The 19,699-nt window shown below is 52.0% G+C and overlaps 1 protein-coding gene and 1 long non-coding RNA gene across 2 annotated transcripts in view; one reads left to right on the top strand and one right to left on the bottom strand.

The window, feature by feature from the left end:
* Positions 1-19,699, bottom strand: part of CMIP (c-Maf inducing protein) — a 238,680-nt gene that overhangs the window by 135,201 nt on the left and 83,780 nt on the right. The gene's annotated exons all lie outside the window — the stretch shown is intronic.
* Positions 12,804-19,192, top strand: LOC109378583 (uncharacterized). Its single transcript, XR_002123015.1, has 3 exons — positions 12,804-12,971; positions 13,278-13,374; positions 18,988-19,192. It is a non-coding gene; the product is annotated as an uncharacterized LOC109378583 (long non-coding RNA).

Here is a 19,699-nt window from a genome sequence, read left to right as displayed (position 1 = left end):
CACCGGTCCCCAGCTTGCGGTCTGTGATGGAAGTCGGACTCCACAAGGCACAGTGAAGAGCCAGATAGCACCGACCCGCAGCAGGAGGACCAAAGGCAGAAGCTTATCGAGGTGCTGATATGTTTTCCAAGGCATCTCACCTCTGCACCATGAAACCCCGTCATAACAAGAGTTCAGAGTGTGAGAGAGGCAGCCCGACTACACAGCTAATAAGAAGAGAGAAGATGCCTACCAAGGGCAGCCTGCTGCCTGTACTCAGCAGTACCTGGACTACCATGAACTTTTCCCCTGAAATGTGCACACGGATCACCTTGGGAGTTGTGTGGAAATACAGATTAAAATGCAGTAGGTCGGACAGGATCTGAGAGCCTGCGTTTCTAACAAACTTCCAGGCGAGGCTGATGCCGCTGGCCTATGGACCATACCTTGGGTGGAAAAGGCCTACCCTATCAGGCAGAGGAAGTTGTTATTATCATCTTTCCCCGTCTCAAAACAAAAAGGAAATTGTAACTTGTAGAATTCATGACCTGCATGGAGTCACAGAGGCAGAGAGGCAAAGAGGCAGAGCAAGGATTTGAACTTGGGGCTGGGGGCGCCAAGGCACGAGCTCATGACCACAGAGCCAAGATGCCTCTGCCTGCCGTCCTCCAGGCTTTCCTGCATTCTTGCTGTTTCTCTGGGTCTGTCATACGGGGTGCCAGCTGGGCTGTGGGAATGAGAAAACGAAACCCCCTCTTCACCAACACGGGCCATGGTCTGCTGAGCTGCGGGAGTCTTTGTGCAAAGAACAAAGTGCCCTTTTCTCTGGGTGGGTCAGCACCTTGCCGGGGCACATGGGATTCTAGCCCACTCGGCCCTTGGCGGTTGACAAGGTCTGAAATGAAAGCGGCAAGGCCCTCCGCGGGAAGCCCTGCTCACCGGTGCTTCAGCATGAGATGGTGGGTCCCAGTGGTACAGGGTAAGTAAGGGCTCTGGGTTTGGACAGCTCTGATTTCAAATTCCACCTCGACTACTTAGCTGCTGTGCGACTTCGAGCAAGTAACTGCACCTCTCCGAGCCTCCGTTTCCACATTGGAAAATGGGGGCAAGGCCCACCTACCTCCCAGAATTGTTGTGAAATATGAACACGGGGCCCTTTGATGCTGGCAGTCGGCACTGGAGAGACGAGTGAGCCAGGCGGCGTGCTCAGAGCCCGGCTGCGGCAGTCTGCCCGTGGTGGGGGAGGGCCGCCCTGCTTTGCCCCATGACCCACTCTCACGGTCACAGTCCAGTGAACACTGCCCTGGCCCAAGAGGACTGTGCTGGGTGCTGCCAAGCATGGCCAGCACTACACGTCGGTCCCAAATGAATGCACTTGGGGGCAGGAGGGCCTGGCACCTTGCATGTGATTTCTGGGATGAGAGCGCTGACAATGAGGTGTTGTTCCCTGTGAATAGTGGCAGAGTCGCGAGAAGACCCAGGCTTGAAGCCTGCTGCTCTGAACCCTGAGCTGGGTGAGCCTGGCTGGCCACGTCCTTCTGTGAAGTCTCACTTTCTCTGCTGTAAAATGGGGCTGTCGTGGGGATGCCAGGAGACCCGTGTAGGGCACTCCATCTATGTCTGGCACAGACCATGCGCTGAGCTGGAGTGAGTTATAGTGCCATCTGCGCCCTCATCTCATAAATGGCCTCTCCAGCCAACAACCACTAAGCTCTCTCGGCTTCCCTCCCTCGCGCGTATACATCCAGCCCATGAGCAAGTCCTGAGCTCTTTACCGTCAAATAGGTCCTAAGTGTGACCACTTGTCAGCCCCCACCAATGCTACCAAGTGGCCCAGGGCCAGCATCGTCTCACCTGGCTTATTACCACAGCCCCTGCAGGTGCCCCGCATGCACATCCCTTAGACAGCACTGGCCAAGAGAACTTTCTGTGATGGTGGGGATGCTCTACAGCTGCACTGGCTAGTGAGTGCTTGAAATGTGGCTATTGTGACTCAGGAACTGGATTTTCGACATCATTTCTTTTCAGTTAATTTAGATTTAAATGCCCACACATGGCTAGTGGCTATCGGATTGGAGGTTTAGACTATTCTTCATATAGCAGCTGAAGGATGCTTTTTAAAGCTAAAATCAGATTGTGTCCTTCCTCTGCTCAAAAGCCTCCAATGGATCCCTTCTCACTCAGAAGTCAAGAGCCCTGGCAATGGCCTGAAAGGCCCCCTGTGACCTGTGGCCTCCGCTCTCTCCAGCCTTAGCTCCTATCCCCTCTTCCTTGCTCGCTCTGTTCCAGCCCCACTGGCTTCCTTGCAGTTACTTAAGCCTGCCAATCTCATCCTGCCACAGGGCCTTTGCATATGCTGTGCCCACTACACACACTTCCTCTAACTATCTTAGCTGGTTCCCTTAATTCAAGGCTCTGTTCTAATGTCTTCCCTGACCCCAGGAAATGAAACCCTCATCCTCTGTCTCTCACCTCCCTGTCTTGTTTCTTCAAAACACTTATGGCCACCTGAAATCTTATGTTTACATGTTTATCCTCTCTTCCAGAATGTTGGACTCATGGAAACAAAGACTTTGTTTATCTGCTGTGCCTGGAACAGCCCTGACCAGGCACATAGCAGGCCCTCGATAAAGACGAATGAGTAAGACATCCAGCACACAGCAGGTGCTCAATACACAACCACTGTTGTTGCTGTAATAATAAATTTTCATCATTCCTCTTGTCTCAATCTCCACCAGTCCATGTTCAGGGCCTGATATCACATCTCATGGTCCACTCGGCCATGCCTGGTGTGCTCTTTAAATTAAAAACAACAGAGGAACGACATCCCCTCCACTGCCTAGCATGCCCTGCCAGTGGGTGCCAGGAAGGTAGAAGCCTCACACCAAAGAAGGAAGTCCTGGTGGCAGCTGGGCAGCAGGTGGGAGTCGCTGGCTTGGTTGCCAGGTAACCCCGCCCCATCACTCACAAACACGGGACAGCATGAGTTCCACTGGGAGGGGCTGTGTGTTTACATGGCCATCTTATCTGCTGGTCTGACCACAAGTGTTTGTGCTTTCAAAAGGACAAAGAACCTGGAGGAGCAAAGCTGGTGGGGATCAGTCACGATCTGCACCGGCCATGGGCCTGCAGGGGGGAAGGGAGAGCAAGCTCAGGTTCCTGAGGGCCTACTGTGCATGGCCCCCTCTCAAGTTCTCGGCCACCTTGTGGTGGTATGGGTTTAAATGACGTAATGCAAGAAAGGCACTTCCTGGGGCGCCTGGCACACCATGAGGGGCTCCGTAAATATTAACCGCTGCTGTGGTTATTTCTATTCTTCTGGAGCAAGCTCATCACAATGTTCAGGGCACCCCGCCTGGCGGGGCCCGCCTCCACCTCTACAACCTCATTTCATGTCTTTCCTTCAGCCCCTCACTCACTGGCATCCAGGTTTTCTCCCCGTCGGCACTGTTGACATCTGGGGCCGGATCATAACTCTTTGTGGTGGGGACTGTCCTGTGCACTGGCTGGTGCTGAGTGGAGGAACCGCCGGCGCTGCCTCTGCCCCTGACCATCCTCTTCCTTCCATGGAATGCTGACCTCACCCCACCTCAAGTCCCAACTCAGAAGTAACTTCCTGGGGAGCTGCTCACCCCAGTGCACAAAGCAGAGCCCACACAACCTAGAGCCCTAGAAAGTTTTCTGGGTTTTCGCTCAATAAGAACTATTCAGAAAGATGACCAGGATCTTCCAGGGATAAAAAGAAAGGTTAATGATGAAAAAAGTCTGGAAAAATATACCCCACTATATTCGCAGTGCTATCTCTGGGTTGTGGGATTCTAAATCATTCCTGGTTGCTTTGTTTTGCTTTATCACCTATAAATAGGTATTTTGTTTACTTGTGTCTGCTGTAAAAGTTAAACATTTAAAAAACAAATAAAGGCATTTCAGTCATGAAGAAAAGAGCTAGTGTTCAGGACATTATTTTAAGAGCCTGGTGACTTAACTAATAGGGTGTTGGCACTTGAAAAACAAAGCCCCAGGCACTGACACTATTCTCTTGGGTGGAGCACCAATGAAGGCAGTAGCGACTCAGTTCTTGCAGGATCTTAAATGGACCAAGGCCATACAGAACTCTGAGCCATCTCAGGTGCTGTTTGTTCCTTCTGCCCACACACTCTTCCCTCCCAGCAGGCCTGACTTCCCTCAAGCGCAGATTAACCATCACTTCCTCCTGGAAGCCCTCCCTGACCACTCCCACCCAGACCAGGCATTTCTCCTTTTTATAAACTTTTTTGTTTTAAAATCATTTTAGATTTATAGAAAAATTGCAAAGATAGCACAGGGAATTCCACTGAGTTCTGGTATACCTCTCACCTAATTCCCCCTAACGTTAGCATCTTCACAACCATGGAGCATTGGTCACCACCAAGAAACCAGCACTGGTGCGTGACTATTGACTGAACGCCACACTTCAACTGGACTTGATTGCTCCCCTCTAATGTCCTTTTCCTGTCCCAGGATCCCAGCCAGTACCCCACATTTGTTCTCGTATCAACTTAGCCCCTCTGGTCTGTAATCATTTCTCGCACTTTCCTTGTCCTTGAAGATCTTGACAGTTTTGAGGAGTACTGCCCAGGTATTTTACAGAATGTCCTTCAATTTGGGTTTCTCTAATGTGGCACCTCCTTTAAAAAACAACTATGCTAAAATATATATAACAAAATGTATGATTTTTAACTATTTTTAAGTGTACAGTTCAGTAGCATTAAATTCATCCACGCTGTTGTGCAACCATCACCACCATCTGTCTCTAGAACTTTTTCATCTTCCCCAACTGAAACTCTGTCCCCGGGAAACACTGACTCCCCAGTCAGGCCCCCCTGACCTGGGGTAACCACTAAGCTACCTTCTGTTTCTATGAATGCAAATCAAAACCACAAAAGCAGATGCCACTGCACACCCATTAGGATGGCTATTACCAAAACAACAGAAAATAACAAGTTCTGGGGAGCACGTGGAGGAACTGGAGCCCGTGTGCACTGCCAGTGGGGATGGAAAGTGGTGCAGCCGCTGTGCAAAACAGTGCCGGCAGTTCCTCAAAAAATTAAACACGGAATTACCACGTAACCCAGCAATTCCATTTCGAGGCATATTCTCAGAAGAATCGACAGCTGGGGCTTGACTGGATAGCTATACACCCAAGTTCACAGCAGCATTATTCATAATCGCCAAAAAGGTGGAAGCAACCCAAATCCACGGACATCTTTTAAAACACGCATCCCCTTGTAATATAACCAGTTTCACACCTGTCTCTCCACCCTCACCCTGACCTCATATCCAGCATGTAGAATAGGCCCCATAAAGGTGCAACCGAGGTGACCTGTGGCCAGCTAAGGGCCCTGCGCCACTCTTGAGGTCCCTGACCTAGGTTGCATCACAAGGTAGTGCCATGGTGGAGATTCCACAGCAGGGCATTCCTGGCCCCAGGGCAGCCGCTGCCTCCCTGGAAGAGCCATGACACGGTGGCAGGGCAGCACCGGGCCGGGGTCCACACCTTCCTGACCCTCTGGGCTGCCTCAAACACTAATGACACTACCTGGTGGCTCTGGTGAAACGGGGGTTCTTGGAGCAAGCGTGAGAAAGCGAGGCTCCCTTCTGGGGGGAGGGCTCTGACAAGCAGCCCGTCCCTCCTCAGCCTGCGTACAGGCACCTGGAAAGTAACAGCCACATCATCCACTAAGATAACAGTACTGACCTGCTAACAGTGGTCCTCACTGGGCACTCATAACGCCCTGGGCTAACTAAACACTTGACAAGGTTTCGTTCAAACCACGAGATTGGTATCATAATAATCACCCTCCCCCCATTCTATAGCAGAGGAAACTAAAGCTTAGGCAAGGAATGTGCCTCGCCCAAGGTCACACAGGTATTAGGCAGACTCCTTAACCTAAGCTCTGACCCCAACGGAATGCCTACCCCAACCAGAGGTGTCAGGGATTAAGGGAGCCCATCTTCCTGATTCCTGGCTCATCACTTGGTCTGCATTTTCAGGGAAACAAAGGCTAAAGAGAAAGAAGATGGTGATTCAATGTGGCGGTCATTCTATTCTCTTACACCTTCAAGCTTTAAGAAAAGTGAACGAAAGCCACAAAGGAGTCCCTATTTATTAAACGCTTACTGTATGACAAGGTTTACCTCCTAGCTGTCATCTTCACAGCTCCCCCACTGGTAGGCATTATTATCAACCCCCTTTAGAGATGAGCAAACTAAGATTCAGAGAACAATCACTTGGCAGGAATCAGGCTCCCCAATCAGGACAGACTGTAAACAGCCCCAGTGGCAACAACTGGTGCCAAGGAGTTTCACCTATGCTGGTGTGCACGGTCAGATGTATTAGGGCAGGGCGGGGGTGTTCCTGGACACCTGCTGGACAGGGGCAGAGTCTGTGACATGAAGACAGCTGTTCTAAGGCCCTGAGGCTACAGGGAAGGGCCAGGAACACAGCCCATTGGCCCTTTTCTCAAAACTGACCTATATTAAAACTCCCTCCTGGATGTCACATTTCTTGTCTCTTCATTTCTGAGTTTCTTCCCTACCACCAGTTTTATTTACTCATCCATAGGAAGTTCCAGCCAAGGTCCAATGCGTGTTCCAAGCAGGCAACACAGCCCCATTGTACATGCACTGGAATCAGAGGAGCTGGGTGCACATTTCAGCTATGCCACTTAGAAGCTGTGTGACCTTGGGCAAGGCGCTTCGCCCCTCTGATCATCAGGCTCAGCCAAGTAGAGTGGAAGGAATCCTATACGCTGCCAGGGTTGTGGGGCTCCTTAAAGAAAATCGTGGCTGGGTGGCACCTGGAGCAGTGTCCGGCACAAAGGGACTATGTGGAAAGCTGGGAGGAATCTGAACCAGTGGACAAATCAGAGGAAAAGGCTTCATGCTCCTGGCAGGGGGCAGGGAAAATGAAACACACCTGCCCAGGTAACACACCAGCAAGCTATGCGTAACGGCAGCATGAACCACAGCTGGCCTTGCTCCCAGCTTGGTGACCCCGCCACACTCCCCGTCTGGCAGGCCCTTTCCATTCGAGGGATCTGGGGCCTGCTGGGGACCACCCCACCCCTGGCAGGCCTGGTGGTGATGTTAGTAAGTCTGTGGGGTCACCATCTCCGTGTGTCCCCCACCAGGTGTAAATCTGCTCCCCCAAACTAACTCAAGAAGAGAAAATGTGCCCCCCTAAGCCCAGGGGAACCCTGATTTCTGCAGAGCCACAGCAACCACTCTGGAGGAAAAGGAACCAAGGGTATTTTTTCCACGTTGCTCCATCACGTTTTCCCCTCCCTGGGTGATGCCTGCTGCTTATTATAACTGTGACAACATCGGAAACATTTCTTGTGGATTTCCGCAAGAGGGGAAATGACAGGCTTTCTTCTCCCTCTGGCTTTGTGTTGGCTGCTGCAGACCTGAAATGAGGTCTTTCAGTGTGGGATGGGTCCCTGGGGCTGGGAAGCAAAAATTCAGGGGTGGGGCACCAAGGTGCGAGAATGCTGGGGTGAGACTCCCTTCAGCCGCAGCAGTGAGCTGAGGAGGGCTTGCCAGGCACCTGGGAATGCACGCCCAGCGCTACCTCCTGCCAGGGCTCCAGTCTGCTGAGGATGTGGGGTGAAGACAGAGGTATTGGGTTGTCGGAAAAGTCATGACGTATTTTTCCTGTTTTTCGTTGCAAAAATGCATCATGACTTTTCCGACAACCCAATAGTTTAAAATTGCTATCATTTCTTGAGTCCCCACTAGATGCTAGTAGGCACTCTGCTAAGTAGTCCATGCTTTGGTTGGGTGTCACGGAGTCTTGATAGATGTTACCAGTTACCTCCATTCTACAGACAAGGAGCTAAGGCCTGGAGAAGAATAAAGTGGCCTGACCAAGGTCACATGGCCAGTGAAGTAGCCAGAGGAAGCAAGATACTTGTTGACGCTGGTGACTGAAGAAAATGAGAAAGTGCAGGGACTATCCTGAGTCAGAGAGTGAGCTATCTGGAGATAAAGTAGGAGATGAATTATATGAGATGGAGATACCTGCCGATTTGGGATTTTGCAAACATCTCAAGTGCCTGGAAGTGTGTTGTGAAGGATTCTGCAGCTGTATCTGGGCTCAACTGGAAAGACTGGTGATTGATTACTGATGTCTGCCCTGACAACAGCTGTGGGGTGTGCCAGAGCAGATGCCACGGTTATCATCACTTATCTACTGCATATCCCCTGATGCAGGAAGTTTCTCTGATTCTCCCTGCTCCCTAGCTTCCCCTTGCATTAAATGAGCCCAGGTACAGAATAAAAGGTAGAAATGCCTTTTGAAGAGATTTTCTCTGAATGTTAATCTACATACCTGGCAATTGTTAATTCAGAGGTAAACCTTAATGCTTATAGGAAAGTTAGGTTCCATCAAATACACTTATGGGGCACCAGTTGTGTACTAGGGTCTCTGCCCTCACTGCACTTAGCAAGGAAGACAAACAATTAACTTAATAATTAATGAATATGGTTGCTCTAGTGCCTTGAGTGGAAGGTACAGGAGGCCACGTCACACCGGCCGGCAGGGCACTCTCTGCCTCCCTGGCAAGGATTTGATTCTGACGTGGAAAGTTACCTTTCTGTCCACAGCCCACTGGAAACACTTGCTCAGTGGCTCTGGCGCCCAGGAGGGTATTGAACACTGAGGAATGTGGGCCCGAGATATAAAGGGGACCTCGGGAGGCTGCAGCACACGAAGCCGAGGGTGGTCCCTCTGCCAGCGATTTGTCTCTCTTTGCTAATTAGAAGCTCATGCCTCGTTCTTTGATTTTTCCACCCCAAAGAGGAATCTTGGCTATGCTGCCTATAGCTTTTGGCAAGGGGACGAGGGCGCAGGAAAGGGAAAGCACAAATGGCATCTCCAGGGCTGAGAGGAAAGGTGTGTTTGAAGCCAGCAGAGTGCGCCCAGCTTTTATCTCTAGGCTGTACTTAGAGGTCTCGCTCTCCCCCTGGCCTGAGCAACCTCACCCACTGCCGTGGGGGGGGTGGCCACGGCATGTCACAGTCGCCTCCCCTGTTTGAGGCTGGCACCAGGACCGGCAGCAGGGTTTGTTTAGAATATATGTTCTTCATCAGAGGAGTCTGAGACAATCCCCCTTTCTGGCCCGAGGAAGAAGGAGGCATCTCTGAGGCTGGCGCTTCCCCCAGAGCAAACAGCTGAACCCAGCCTGCCGGGCCCCGCTTTCAACTTTGTTGCTTTTGCAAATATGGCCCTGGGTCCTGTTTCCCACATCCCCGCAGCCAAGTCCAGCCAGCTTCCTTGGAGGCATGGCTCGCTCCAGGGCCAGAGACCAGGACAAGGAGGAAGCTGTCCCCTTCCAGAAAAGCAGCAGGCGGAGGGGTCTGGTAACAGAGTAGGTGCAATCAGGACAGACAAAAATGAGGAGTGACTTTTAGAAGTAGAGGGAGCTCAGGCCCCGGGTGCTGGGACCAAGTGGCTGAGCAACCCATCTTTATAACTTATGCCCTAGCTCGCTCTCCTAACACCTCCTATCCTCAGATCACGGCTGACACGCCACTCTTGTCTCCCCAGAGGAGCTAGGCCGCCTGATAAAAGGTGCCCACAAAACTCCTGTTGAACATCGGTCTCCACTCAGGAATGGAGCGGAGGGCAGAGATTTCATCATGCCCAAACCCCAGCACAACGTCTAGCAGGAAAGCAAGAGCAACGGAGGAAGAAGGAAGGGGAGGCAGAGGGAGGTCACGTGGTTTCTTACACGAGGGCTGGCCCATTGCAGGCCCTAAAGGTGTCCTCGCCCTAATCACTGGGACCTGTACATATGTGACCATACCTGGCCACAGAGTCTCTGCAGGTGGGATTAAGTTAAGGACCCTGGGGTGGGGAGATGAACCTGGGTCATCCAGGTGGCCCCAAGTCATCACAAGGTCCTTATAAGAGGGAGGCAGAAGGGTCAGAGGTGGAGGACAAAATGTGACAACAAATGCAGAGGTCAGAATGATGCCACCACAAGCTGAGGAATGCAGGCAGCCTCTAGATGCTGGAAAAGGCAAGAAAACAGATTCTCCCAGAGCCTCCAGAGGAAACATGGCCCTGCTGACACCTTGATTTTAGCCTCGGGGGACCCATTTTGGACTTCTGGCCTCCAGAACTATGAGTTGATAAAATCTGTGTGCTTTTAAGCTACTAATTTTGTGGGAATTTGTCACTGTAGCCATAAGAAATGAAAACACCCCTGCAGGACACTCTCTGTACCTCCAGCCAGCCATTGTCAGCCCCGCGGAACCCATGTTCGTGATATGGCAGACATTACTAATGGCACTGAGTCCTGGTTTCGTCCTATTTCCTGGTACATAAAAGATGAGAGTCCTGGCCCCCTGAGGCCAAGCCACGGTGACATGACTGGTTCTGGCCCATCAAGTGTGAGAGGAAGTGGCATGAGTCACTTCTGAGGCTGAGGGGCTGCCCTGCCAGTGCTGAGCCCCAGTCCCCCGGCCCCCACACACCCTGAAGCTCTGTGCGGAGGTAACAGCACAACCAGATGGGAGAGCCTCCGCCATCCCAGCCCCTGCATGCTGCCCGTGCAGAGCCGGACCCTGCTGACCCTCCACGGACAAGACTACTGAGCAAGAGCAAACCATCTACGCCCCTGGGATTGGGGTCACTGGTTACAGCAGCACAACCTCACCCATCCAGACGAGGGGCCCATCTACGGAAGCAGCAGCAACTGCCACCCACATGCATCTGGCAGACCTGTCCACTTGAGGGGTCTCAGCATCTTTAGAAACAGGTGTCGCCTTGGAATGTCCCCAGGGTCACAGATGCCTGGAATGTCCCCAGGGTCCCCTGACAACTTCTACCTCGGACACGGGAAGTCTACCTTAGTCATCGAATGACGGTGAAGTGAACTCACTTCTTCCTGACAGTATGGAGGGAAAAGGGAAGCCGGAGCAGCTCCCCGACTCCTCCCACTTGTGTCCCTCGTGGGTCTCTGAGGCTCACACCCACAGCCACCTGTGGCCACCTATCGGTATGCCCAGCGCAACTTGGTCCTTTGTGCTTCCTTCTTGGGGACCCACAAAAGTCTTCTATCTCTGCTTCTCTGCCAGGCCCTCTGCCATGTCTGTGGCTGGGATTCTAGGAAATCGATGGATATTTTCAGAGCTTTATTGTCCCATTTGTCACTTGCTAATTAGCTAGGAGTGACTAATCAGAAAACAGTGGTGAGGCAGAGAAAATACTCCCCTTTTCTTGGCTTTTGCTTGTCCATGGTTACCAAGAACTCTCTGGATTTATTTGATGGAGCTGGGGGGGCGGGGGTGTAAAAAATGGGGGTGGAATTTTCTTTGTCCTCTCCTAGGCAAACATGGAGATCTTTGGGGGCTGTCACCAGGGAAAAGAGCAGCAGCTTCACATAAGAATGACAGTGTTGTGGTCACCAGTGGGCAAAGCCAAGGTCTCCAGAGCCCCTGACTTCAGCTTTCTAATAATTTCTGAGGCAAGCTACGGAAGCACAAACAGCCCCAGTGAGTTCTGGCCTCTCCTGGCACCCAGGCCACGTGACTGGGCCACACCAAGAGCATGGATGGTGGGACGAGACCTGTCTACACGGTCCTGCCCGATGCTGCCAAGGTTTCAGAGCTGAGAGCAGGAGGGGCAACTAAAGTCCCTACTGCCCTCCCAAACCCCCAGCGGCAAGGCCACATCTCCCCAACGCTGGGAGGACATGTCATTACTAACTGCCCTCTCCAGCCAGGCCCCTAGCCATACACATCCATCACTCATGATCCTCATCGAAACTCCTCAAAGTTGCTCTTTTATTCTCCCATCTCAAAGATGTGAACACTCAGCCTCAGAGAGTTTGCATGACTAGCCTCAGGTCACACAAAGGTGTCAAATCCATGTCCGTTTGTATCCACCGTGTGTGAGTACAAGGGTAGGAGAAGGGTTCACAACAGCATGTGGCAGGTGCCTGGCGTATGTTATCATCTCAGTCCTACAACCACGGGGCGGGGTCATATCACACACATGTATGCAACATGTATGCACAAACACAGGCACACATGTACAAGGCGCACACATTCATAGGTGTGCACACATTCAAGTACTAGCATGGGCACACACAGAAATGTACACACATGCACATATGTAAATGTACACACGTGTGCATGAGCACACAGGTATGCACACGGGAATGTTAATACATGCACACACATGTACTCACATATACACACATGGATTCTAAGCACAGAGTGGAAAGAGGACACGGAGTCACCCACGATGGGGCCAGACAGCACCCTGTGACTGCTGGCACACGGGCCCTGCTCTGGCTCCGTCGGTCCAGACCCTAGCTTTAGCAAAGGCCAGTCCTTGCCACCTCTGCCCTTTGGGGGCGATTTCATCACTGACGGTCATTTCCAAAGACAATAAATAAACAAGGAGGCCTCAGGCCTGCCTCTCAGGGCCACTTCTTCAACACCCCCAATACACACACACGCGCACACACAAACACAGCAAAGCCCAGCCCTGAAAGTCCTTCAGGTGGGACAGTTTCTCGGGGGACACATAGCAGACTAGGGCTGGCAAGGAAAAGAGGGAGGCATCCACTGGAGAAGAATTTCCCAACGGCCCTCAGCACTGCGTCTGACCTCGCGGGTAATGAAAGTTTGATGAAGAAAGAGCAGATGTGAGACAAATGGCCCCGCATTTGCAAGGCTGGCATTTTCCAGGGTAAAGTTCTGACTATCAAATGATTTACCAGCTCAGCTGGGTTAATCATTGCCTAAGAAGTACAAATGGCTCCCTCAAACCCTCACGCTGGTCCCCTGGGGCTACTACAGGTCAAGGAAATCAGGGACCAGCTGGGGGCTGGACCAGCAGGGACCTGACACCTCCCCCTCCCCCCGCTCATTCCTATATCCCAGAACAGAGGGTCTGGTTTGGGAACTGAATAAGCCAGTGATCCATCATCATTAAGGTCAGTGATCACCTACTATGCGCTCAGCCAACAGCAAAACAGAGTTCATGGCTGAGCGCCGAGGCCCAGACAGACAGACCCGGGTTCATATCCCAGTGCTGACTGTTAGCTCTGATAGCAGGCGGTTCCTCGTCTCTCAAATGGGTCGTTATGAGAAAGAATGGGACCATGTGTGTTAAACAGAGGTTCTCAGTTGTGGGCTTTAGGCAATGTCTGGAGACATTTTTGGTAGTCACAGTGGGGGCGGGTGCTACTGGATTTGACAGGTCAAGGCCAAGGGTGCTGCTAACGTCCTACCATGCACAGGACGGTCCCCACCACAGAGAATGATCCAGCTTCACAAGCCCAGTGCTGAGGGTGCGAGATCCTGGTGTAAAGAATGGAACGCAATGCCTGGCTCAAGGTAAGCCCTTGCTAAACATCAGACGCCAGCCATTATTATCTCAGCATCGTCCCAGTAGTCCTAGAGTGCGACATTATTGTTATCAGACTGCAGAGAAGGAAGCTGGGATCACAGGGGCTGTGACCTGCGCAGGTGACGGGAAAGAACAGAGCTGAACGGGCTGCCTGACTCCACCTGAATTCTTCTGCCTTCCTTCTCTCCCATGACACTCGGAGCTGGGGGCACGGGGTGAGGAGCACCAGCTGGTCCCAGGCCTGGGGCCCCACTGCCCCGTGGAGATGCCAAATCCCCCCTCACGTCCCCAGAATCACAAGCCAGGCTCTCTGCTTCGCCTTCCTTCCGCAGTTCCACAAGGGGAAAAGGGGCCGTGTTTCCTGAATGGTCTTCTTGAGGGCTGAATGCACAGACGCCCGTGTCTGAACCCTAGAGACAGTTCAGAGCAGATACTTCCCTCCCCTTCCTTCTCCCTCTGCCGTTCCCCACCTGCCACCCCCAGCTTTTGCCCGAGAGGGCAGCCTGTCCCTATGAGCAAGATGCCTCCCTCCCCTGGCCCTGCAAACTGGACCCCCCTCCAAGCTGGCTGTCCCTGGCGGTGGGACCCTCCACCTGCACACCCAGGGAGGGGTCTGTCTCCAAAGGCGGCAGAGGATTCAAGAACCTGTATGGCGTGGTCTCTGTCCACCTCCAGCTGGTCCCTCACGGCACACACACCCCATACTCACAACCACATAAACACGCACTAGGTCTACAACCAGCCACACTAAACACCTTCTGTCTCTCCAACCTTTCTAGAGGCCAGGCCTTGACACATGTTCCTCCTTCTTCCTGGAACACTGTGCCCCTCCCCTTTGCCCCATACCCTCTTCATGTGACTGAGACTTTGCCAAAACATCCCCGCCTCTGCAGGCCAGGCTCAGCTACCCTGCCTCTGTGCACCCGCATCTCAGCACGCATGACCCTGTATAGTAATGGAACATGTGCTGGTCTTTACCCAATACTGCGAGACCGTCCATTCTAAGGGCAGAGGGCCTTTCTGAGCACGTCGCCTTTATAGCCTAGAGCAGTGCTGTTCATCCAACTTTCCACAACCATGGAAATGGTCTATATCCGCACTGGTACGGGAGCCACTACCCACATGTGGCTATGGAGCACTTGAAATGGGGCTTGTGCAGTTGAAGAATTGAATTTTTAACTTTGTTTAACTAAATTTGAATAGCTACATGTGGCTAGTGGCTACCACACTGGACAGCCCAGGTCTCCAGCAATTCCTAGTGCGATATGCTCAGTGCCCACTGGTTGAATGAATGAATGAATGATGTTCATCTGCCTACTTTATTACCCAGCCTTTTAACTGTCTGATATCAATCTTCTCCAGTAGTCTGAGAGCTTCCTGAGGGCAGGAAGCAGTTCGTTTTTGCTCATCACTATATCCCCCAACGTTTTGTGAAAGTTGGTTTTGGGAACATAGGCCCTCAACAAATATTAACTGACTAAATGAATGCATGAACGAATGAATAAATGGTTTGCAGCTCAGACCCTCTTTCCCTTCCCCACCAAGCCCAAGGAAGACTATGATGAAAAGGAAACACTCCCCTGAGCTGGTTTCTGAATGCATTTCCAGCCCAATTCCTTCGTCTCACTGAAGTGACCACCCGTCCCCCACATCCTGGGCTCTGTCTCCCCTGGTGTCAACAGGGTGAGCCTCTGCGGCCAGCAAGCCACACATTCTTTCTCGAGCGTCCTTTCCTCTCCCCTAATGCTTGTTTGCTCTGGACTCAGAGGAGAGGATTGGGGCTCCTCGTTCCCTCGGGGCTGCTGTTCCCTGACTCCCTGCTCAGGCGGCAGGGTCCCCAGGAGGCTTCAGGAAAAATTATAACTCCTAAGAATGAGGATGAATGTGAGATGCTATTATAAATCAAATGCCTTTCATCCCTGACTGTTGGCTGTGGGGTTCTCTAACACTCTCATTCGCGGCAAGCCTCGTCTGTGTTTCTCCTCCCACCAGCCGTCCCACTTCCTTTCAATGTAGGTCACAGTGGATTCTCCCTGTGTTCAGCAGGTAGGCCTCCAGTGAGGGGGGTGGCACCACTTGAAGCAAATTTAGGAATTCTCTTACAAGCATGCAGGGGCCATGTGTGCTCTCATTCAGCTGAGACCCAGGCTTGCAATCCAACTGCACGTGGAAATCCTGTGCAAAGATCCTGAGACACACGGGCGGGCGGGAAGGCAAGGTGGTTCCTATACCCAAGAAAGTTGGGTGGCTAGAGCTCAAAAGCCATCATCACATGGAAACGACGCCAAGGAGGGTTTGGTGTCCAGAACAGAAGCACATCAGTCGCGTGGTCACGGGCCCTCCTTTATGATGGGCATCCAGGACCCACCGCATATAACCTGTGTGACCGAGAGCAAGTCACTTTCCCTCCCTGAGCCTCACTCTTCCATCTGTAAATGGAGGATAAAGCCAGCACCCGCCTCACGGGGTGGTGTAGATGAAATGCATTCATCGAGGTGAAGTGCTAAGCATGGGGCCCACCACAGAGTAGCACCCAATACACGAACACTATTAGTGATGCTGATGCCCTTTGCCAGGGCCTCCTTCGGCCACACAACGTAAGCATCATGCCATGAACCTGAACTTCCTTCGTTCTGCTGAGCACTGGGGTGGACCCTCTGCCAGGCACTGTGCTAGGTGCTGGTGATGGGTCAGGCTCTGCACGTGTTCTCAGGTAGCAAGGCATCTGCCGGGATGACGGATGCATTAAATCAAACCCAGTGGTGCACGTGGGAAGGCGTCTCACGAGGATGGGAAGGCTCAAGGGCCCAGTGGAGGGAGGACTCGGCCTGGGCTGGCCTGGGAGGCTCCACACTGTGTGCGCTGGGCCGGGAAAGAGAAAGAAAGGGGATCCCTGGCTGTGGTCCTGGCATCTTCAAAGGTCTAAAGGGCACAAAATCATGGGATCTTTGGGCTACGGCAAAGGGTTGTTTGTGGCTGGGGAACAGGGTGCCTGGTAAGAAACTGGCAGGAGATAAAAATGAGAAGATTGAGTTTGGGCCAAATCTGGCCTTCTCTGCCAGGAAAATAGGGAGTTGAACTTTGTACTGTGGATGACAGAAGGGTTTTGAGTACCATTCATAAAGTTACTCAACTCTGGAGACAAGGAGCTTGCACGCGCATGCGCACACGCGCGCGCACACACACACACACACCATACACACACACATGCACACAAATATACTACACACACACACACACACACACACACACACACACACACAGCCCTGGGTCCCTTCACTGGACCCACAGCAGAAATGTGTGCCCCTAGGCTCCACGACACAGTAAAGGGGATGTGTTCTGATAGCCTCCTAGAGGCCTGGGAGGCCAGTTCCAGGCTGTTGGGAGGAGCATATATTTACAAACAAGAGGTCTCCTGCGTGCACACACGCGCACACACAGCCCCTGACAAGGGGACAGCTCTACGGGTAATTCTTTCAAAATACCGCCTTCACAGGTCCAGTCGACCACACGTGGCATCACAGAGACTTAGCGATAAAAACCCAGTATTGTTGAATTTCCCAACTTTCCAGGATGAGCCTCGTTTTAAAATGCAACTTTCTCTCCCTTCTCCATCACCCTCATTTAAAAGGCAAGTGTGGGTCTGTCTTCAGAAACCCAGAGCCACAGTGCCGGAGGTGGAAGTGACCTAGGAACCCCATGAAGGACGGAAAAATCGGGGTATGGGGCAACTTCCCACAGCAACCGTCCGTACTCGCTCTGTCCTTCCTCCCTCTCCTGAGCTGATAGGCTGTTTTCTAAGGAGAATGGTTACCCCGAGGAGGCTCTTTCACAACGAAGCTGTCTTGTGGCAGGTGGATGCAAATAAAAATGTGCTAAAGTTCCTTAAAATAGTTGCATTCTAAGTAGGATAAACCTTTCCCCCAGCGATATGGTTCATACCAGCAATTAGCTCAGTAAACCCTTTTCCTTAGAGAGAAAGTAGAAATTGAAACGGAAGGAACTTCAGGGGTCACAGCTAGATGGGAGGGAGTCAGTGTTTAAACAATGAATTCGAACTTAGTTATTTCCTTGAAGGAGAGGCTGCCTGAGCCAAATAAGGATTTCTCTTTGTCCTAGAGAATTAAACTCCATCTTTGTTATGCCTGATATAGAAGCCAGGCACTGTTATAAAATTATAGCAGCTCGTTTTACCCTCACACTAACTCTAAATGGAGAAACTGAGGCACAGAGGGAGGCAGTGACTTTCACAGGGCATTAGCCAGAATCTGAGCCCAGGCCGTCTAGCTCCAAGGGTCCCACTCTTGCCCCACAGCCCTGACTCCCTCCTGGCACATTCAGTCCTATCACTCTGCGAGGACAAGCCAGGGCCACACACATACTGAGCAGGGCCCAGAAGGGCTGCGGCCAAGTCCTGAGCAGCCCTAAACATTGACATGAGGATGGCTGGGCAACACAGTGTCTTAGCAACAAGAAGCCATCGGTGGGGGCGCATATGATTGTCTCCAAATGTTCTCATGGGGCCAACAAAGAGGGATCTCTGGCTGCCGTATGGCCGAGGCTCTGATGGGGCAGGGCACCATTCTGCTCAGGGCAAAGGTGGCCACGAAGCTTGACCATCTCTGTGCCATCTCAGGACCATACTGTCTGCAGGCTCCCCAAGCCTGACCCAGCACGCCAATCAGATGGGGACAGTGAGGCCCAGAGAGGTGAAGCAACTTCTCCAGGGCCTACACAGCAAGCAATCGGCAGAACCAGGAGTGACATACGGTCCATAATGCCAGACCTGCGCCCTTCCCACCTCACAGATTCCAAGTCAGCAGGGGTGAGACAAACAGTCTTTGGAATGGGTCCCTGAAGTTACCATTTATTTCACTAAACCTAGGATAGAAAATTCATACCACCAGTACCAAAGAGCCAAGTCACAAGTCAACCTATACATTCTGCCCTATTGTAAAATGTTCCTTCTCTGTTCTTCCATGCTGGGATGAATGTGTGTGTGTGTCCCGAATTTCTAGGTTGAAGCCCAAACCCCCAAAGTGATGGTACTGGGAAGCGAGGCCTTTGAGAGGTTAGGTTTAGATGAGTGCATGAGGATGGGCCCCCATGATAGGATCAGTGCCCTTATAAGAGGGGGAGGAGACCAAAGCTTACTCTCTTGGCCACGTGAGAGCACAGAGAGAAGGCAGCTATCTACAAGCCAGGAAAAGGGCCCTTACCAGGAATCAACCGTGCTGGGACCCTGATCTCAGACGTCCAGCCTCCAGAATCGTGAAAAATAAATGTCTTCTGTTTAAGCTACCCAGTCTATGGTATTTTGTTATGGCAGCCCAAGCAGACTAAGACAGATGGAGAATATGACCCTCAGACTAAGGCCTAGAAAACCACATTCGTGCAGTCTGCTCTCCCAAATACAGAATAATTTTTCCTGCTTCTCAAGACCAGGCACCCTGTACTGAGACTCTCCCACCCCCAGTGCCTACAGAGTCGCCGGCACACAAATGGGGCTCGAGAAATGCTTGCTGAACAAATAGGCCTCAGCACCGAGTGAATATCTGTGCACTGAACATCTTCCCCCCATTTGGAACCCTCATTCACAGGTGAAAGACTACTCCTGCCTCCTTGGGGCTCCCAGCATGGAAGTCTTCAACTTCAAAATCAGCTAGTGCCAGCCTCGTTTAAATGAAGAATGCCCACACCAGCAATTCTGCATCTCAGCATCTACTCACAACTGATTTGTGCACAGGAATCTCAGTAAGAGATTCTGTTTGCTCCTGTGCTGTGTTTAAGAGTGAAAAGCAAGGGCCGGCCGAGTGGCTCAGCTGGTTAAGAGCTCGCTTGGGAGTGCCAGCTCTGAGCAGCAGGGCTGCGGTTCGGATCCCACATTGAGGGCCAGTGACACTGCCCTCTACAGCTAAGATGGTGAACAACAGCTCAACCTGGAGCTGGGCTGCTGAGTCGCTGGCGATGGTGTAGGCTGCAGCGGGGCTGCAGTGGGCTGCCGTGAGCTATGTGAGTGGCTGGCAGCCAGCGTGAGCGGCCGGCAGCTGGTGTGAGCTGCTGGGAGCCGCTGGGAGCGGCCGACCAATGACTGGCGACCGATTGCCTCACCTGGGAAGAGCACAATGATCATATCAACATGGGTCTGTGAAGCGACGTCCTCCACAACTAGACTGAAGAACAAAAACAGCAATTTGTCTACCTGTCTGTCCCCCTTCCCCGATTCCCCAATGCTGTTTCCCTCCTCCCAATTCCCCAATAAAAATCTTTTTAAAAAAAGAGTGAAAAGCAAGAAATGACCTTCACATCCAT

Source organism: Hipposideros armiger, unplaced genomic scaffold, assembly GCF_001890085.2.
Source record: "Hipposideros armiger isolate ML-2016 unplaced genomic scaffold, ASM189008v1 scaffold_19, whole genome shotgun sequence".
Taxonomy (NCBI): Eukaryota; Metazoa; Chordata; class Mammalia; order Chiroptera; family Hipposideridae; genus Hipposideros; species Hipposideros armiger.
Note: the sequence above shows the minus strand (reverse complement) of the source record. Positions and strands in the feature narration are given on the sequence as shown.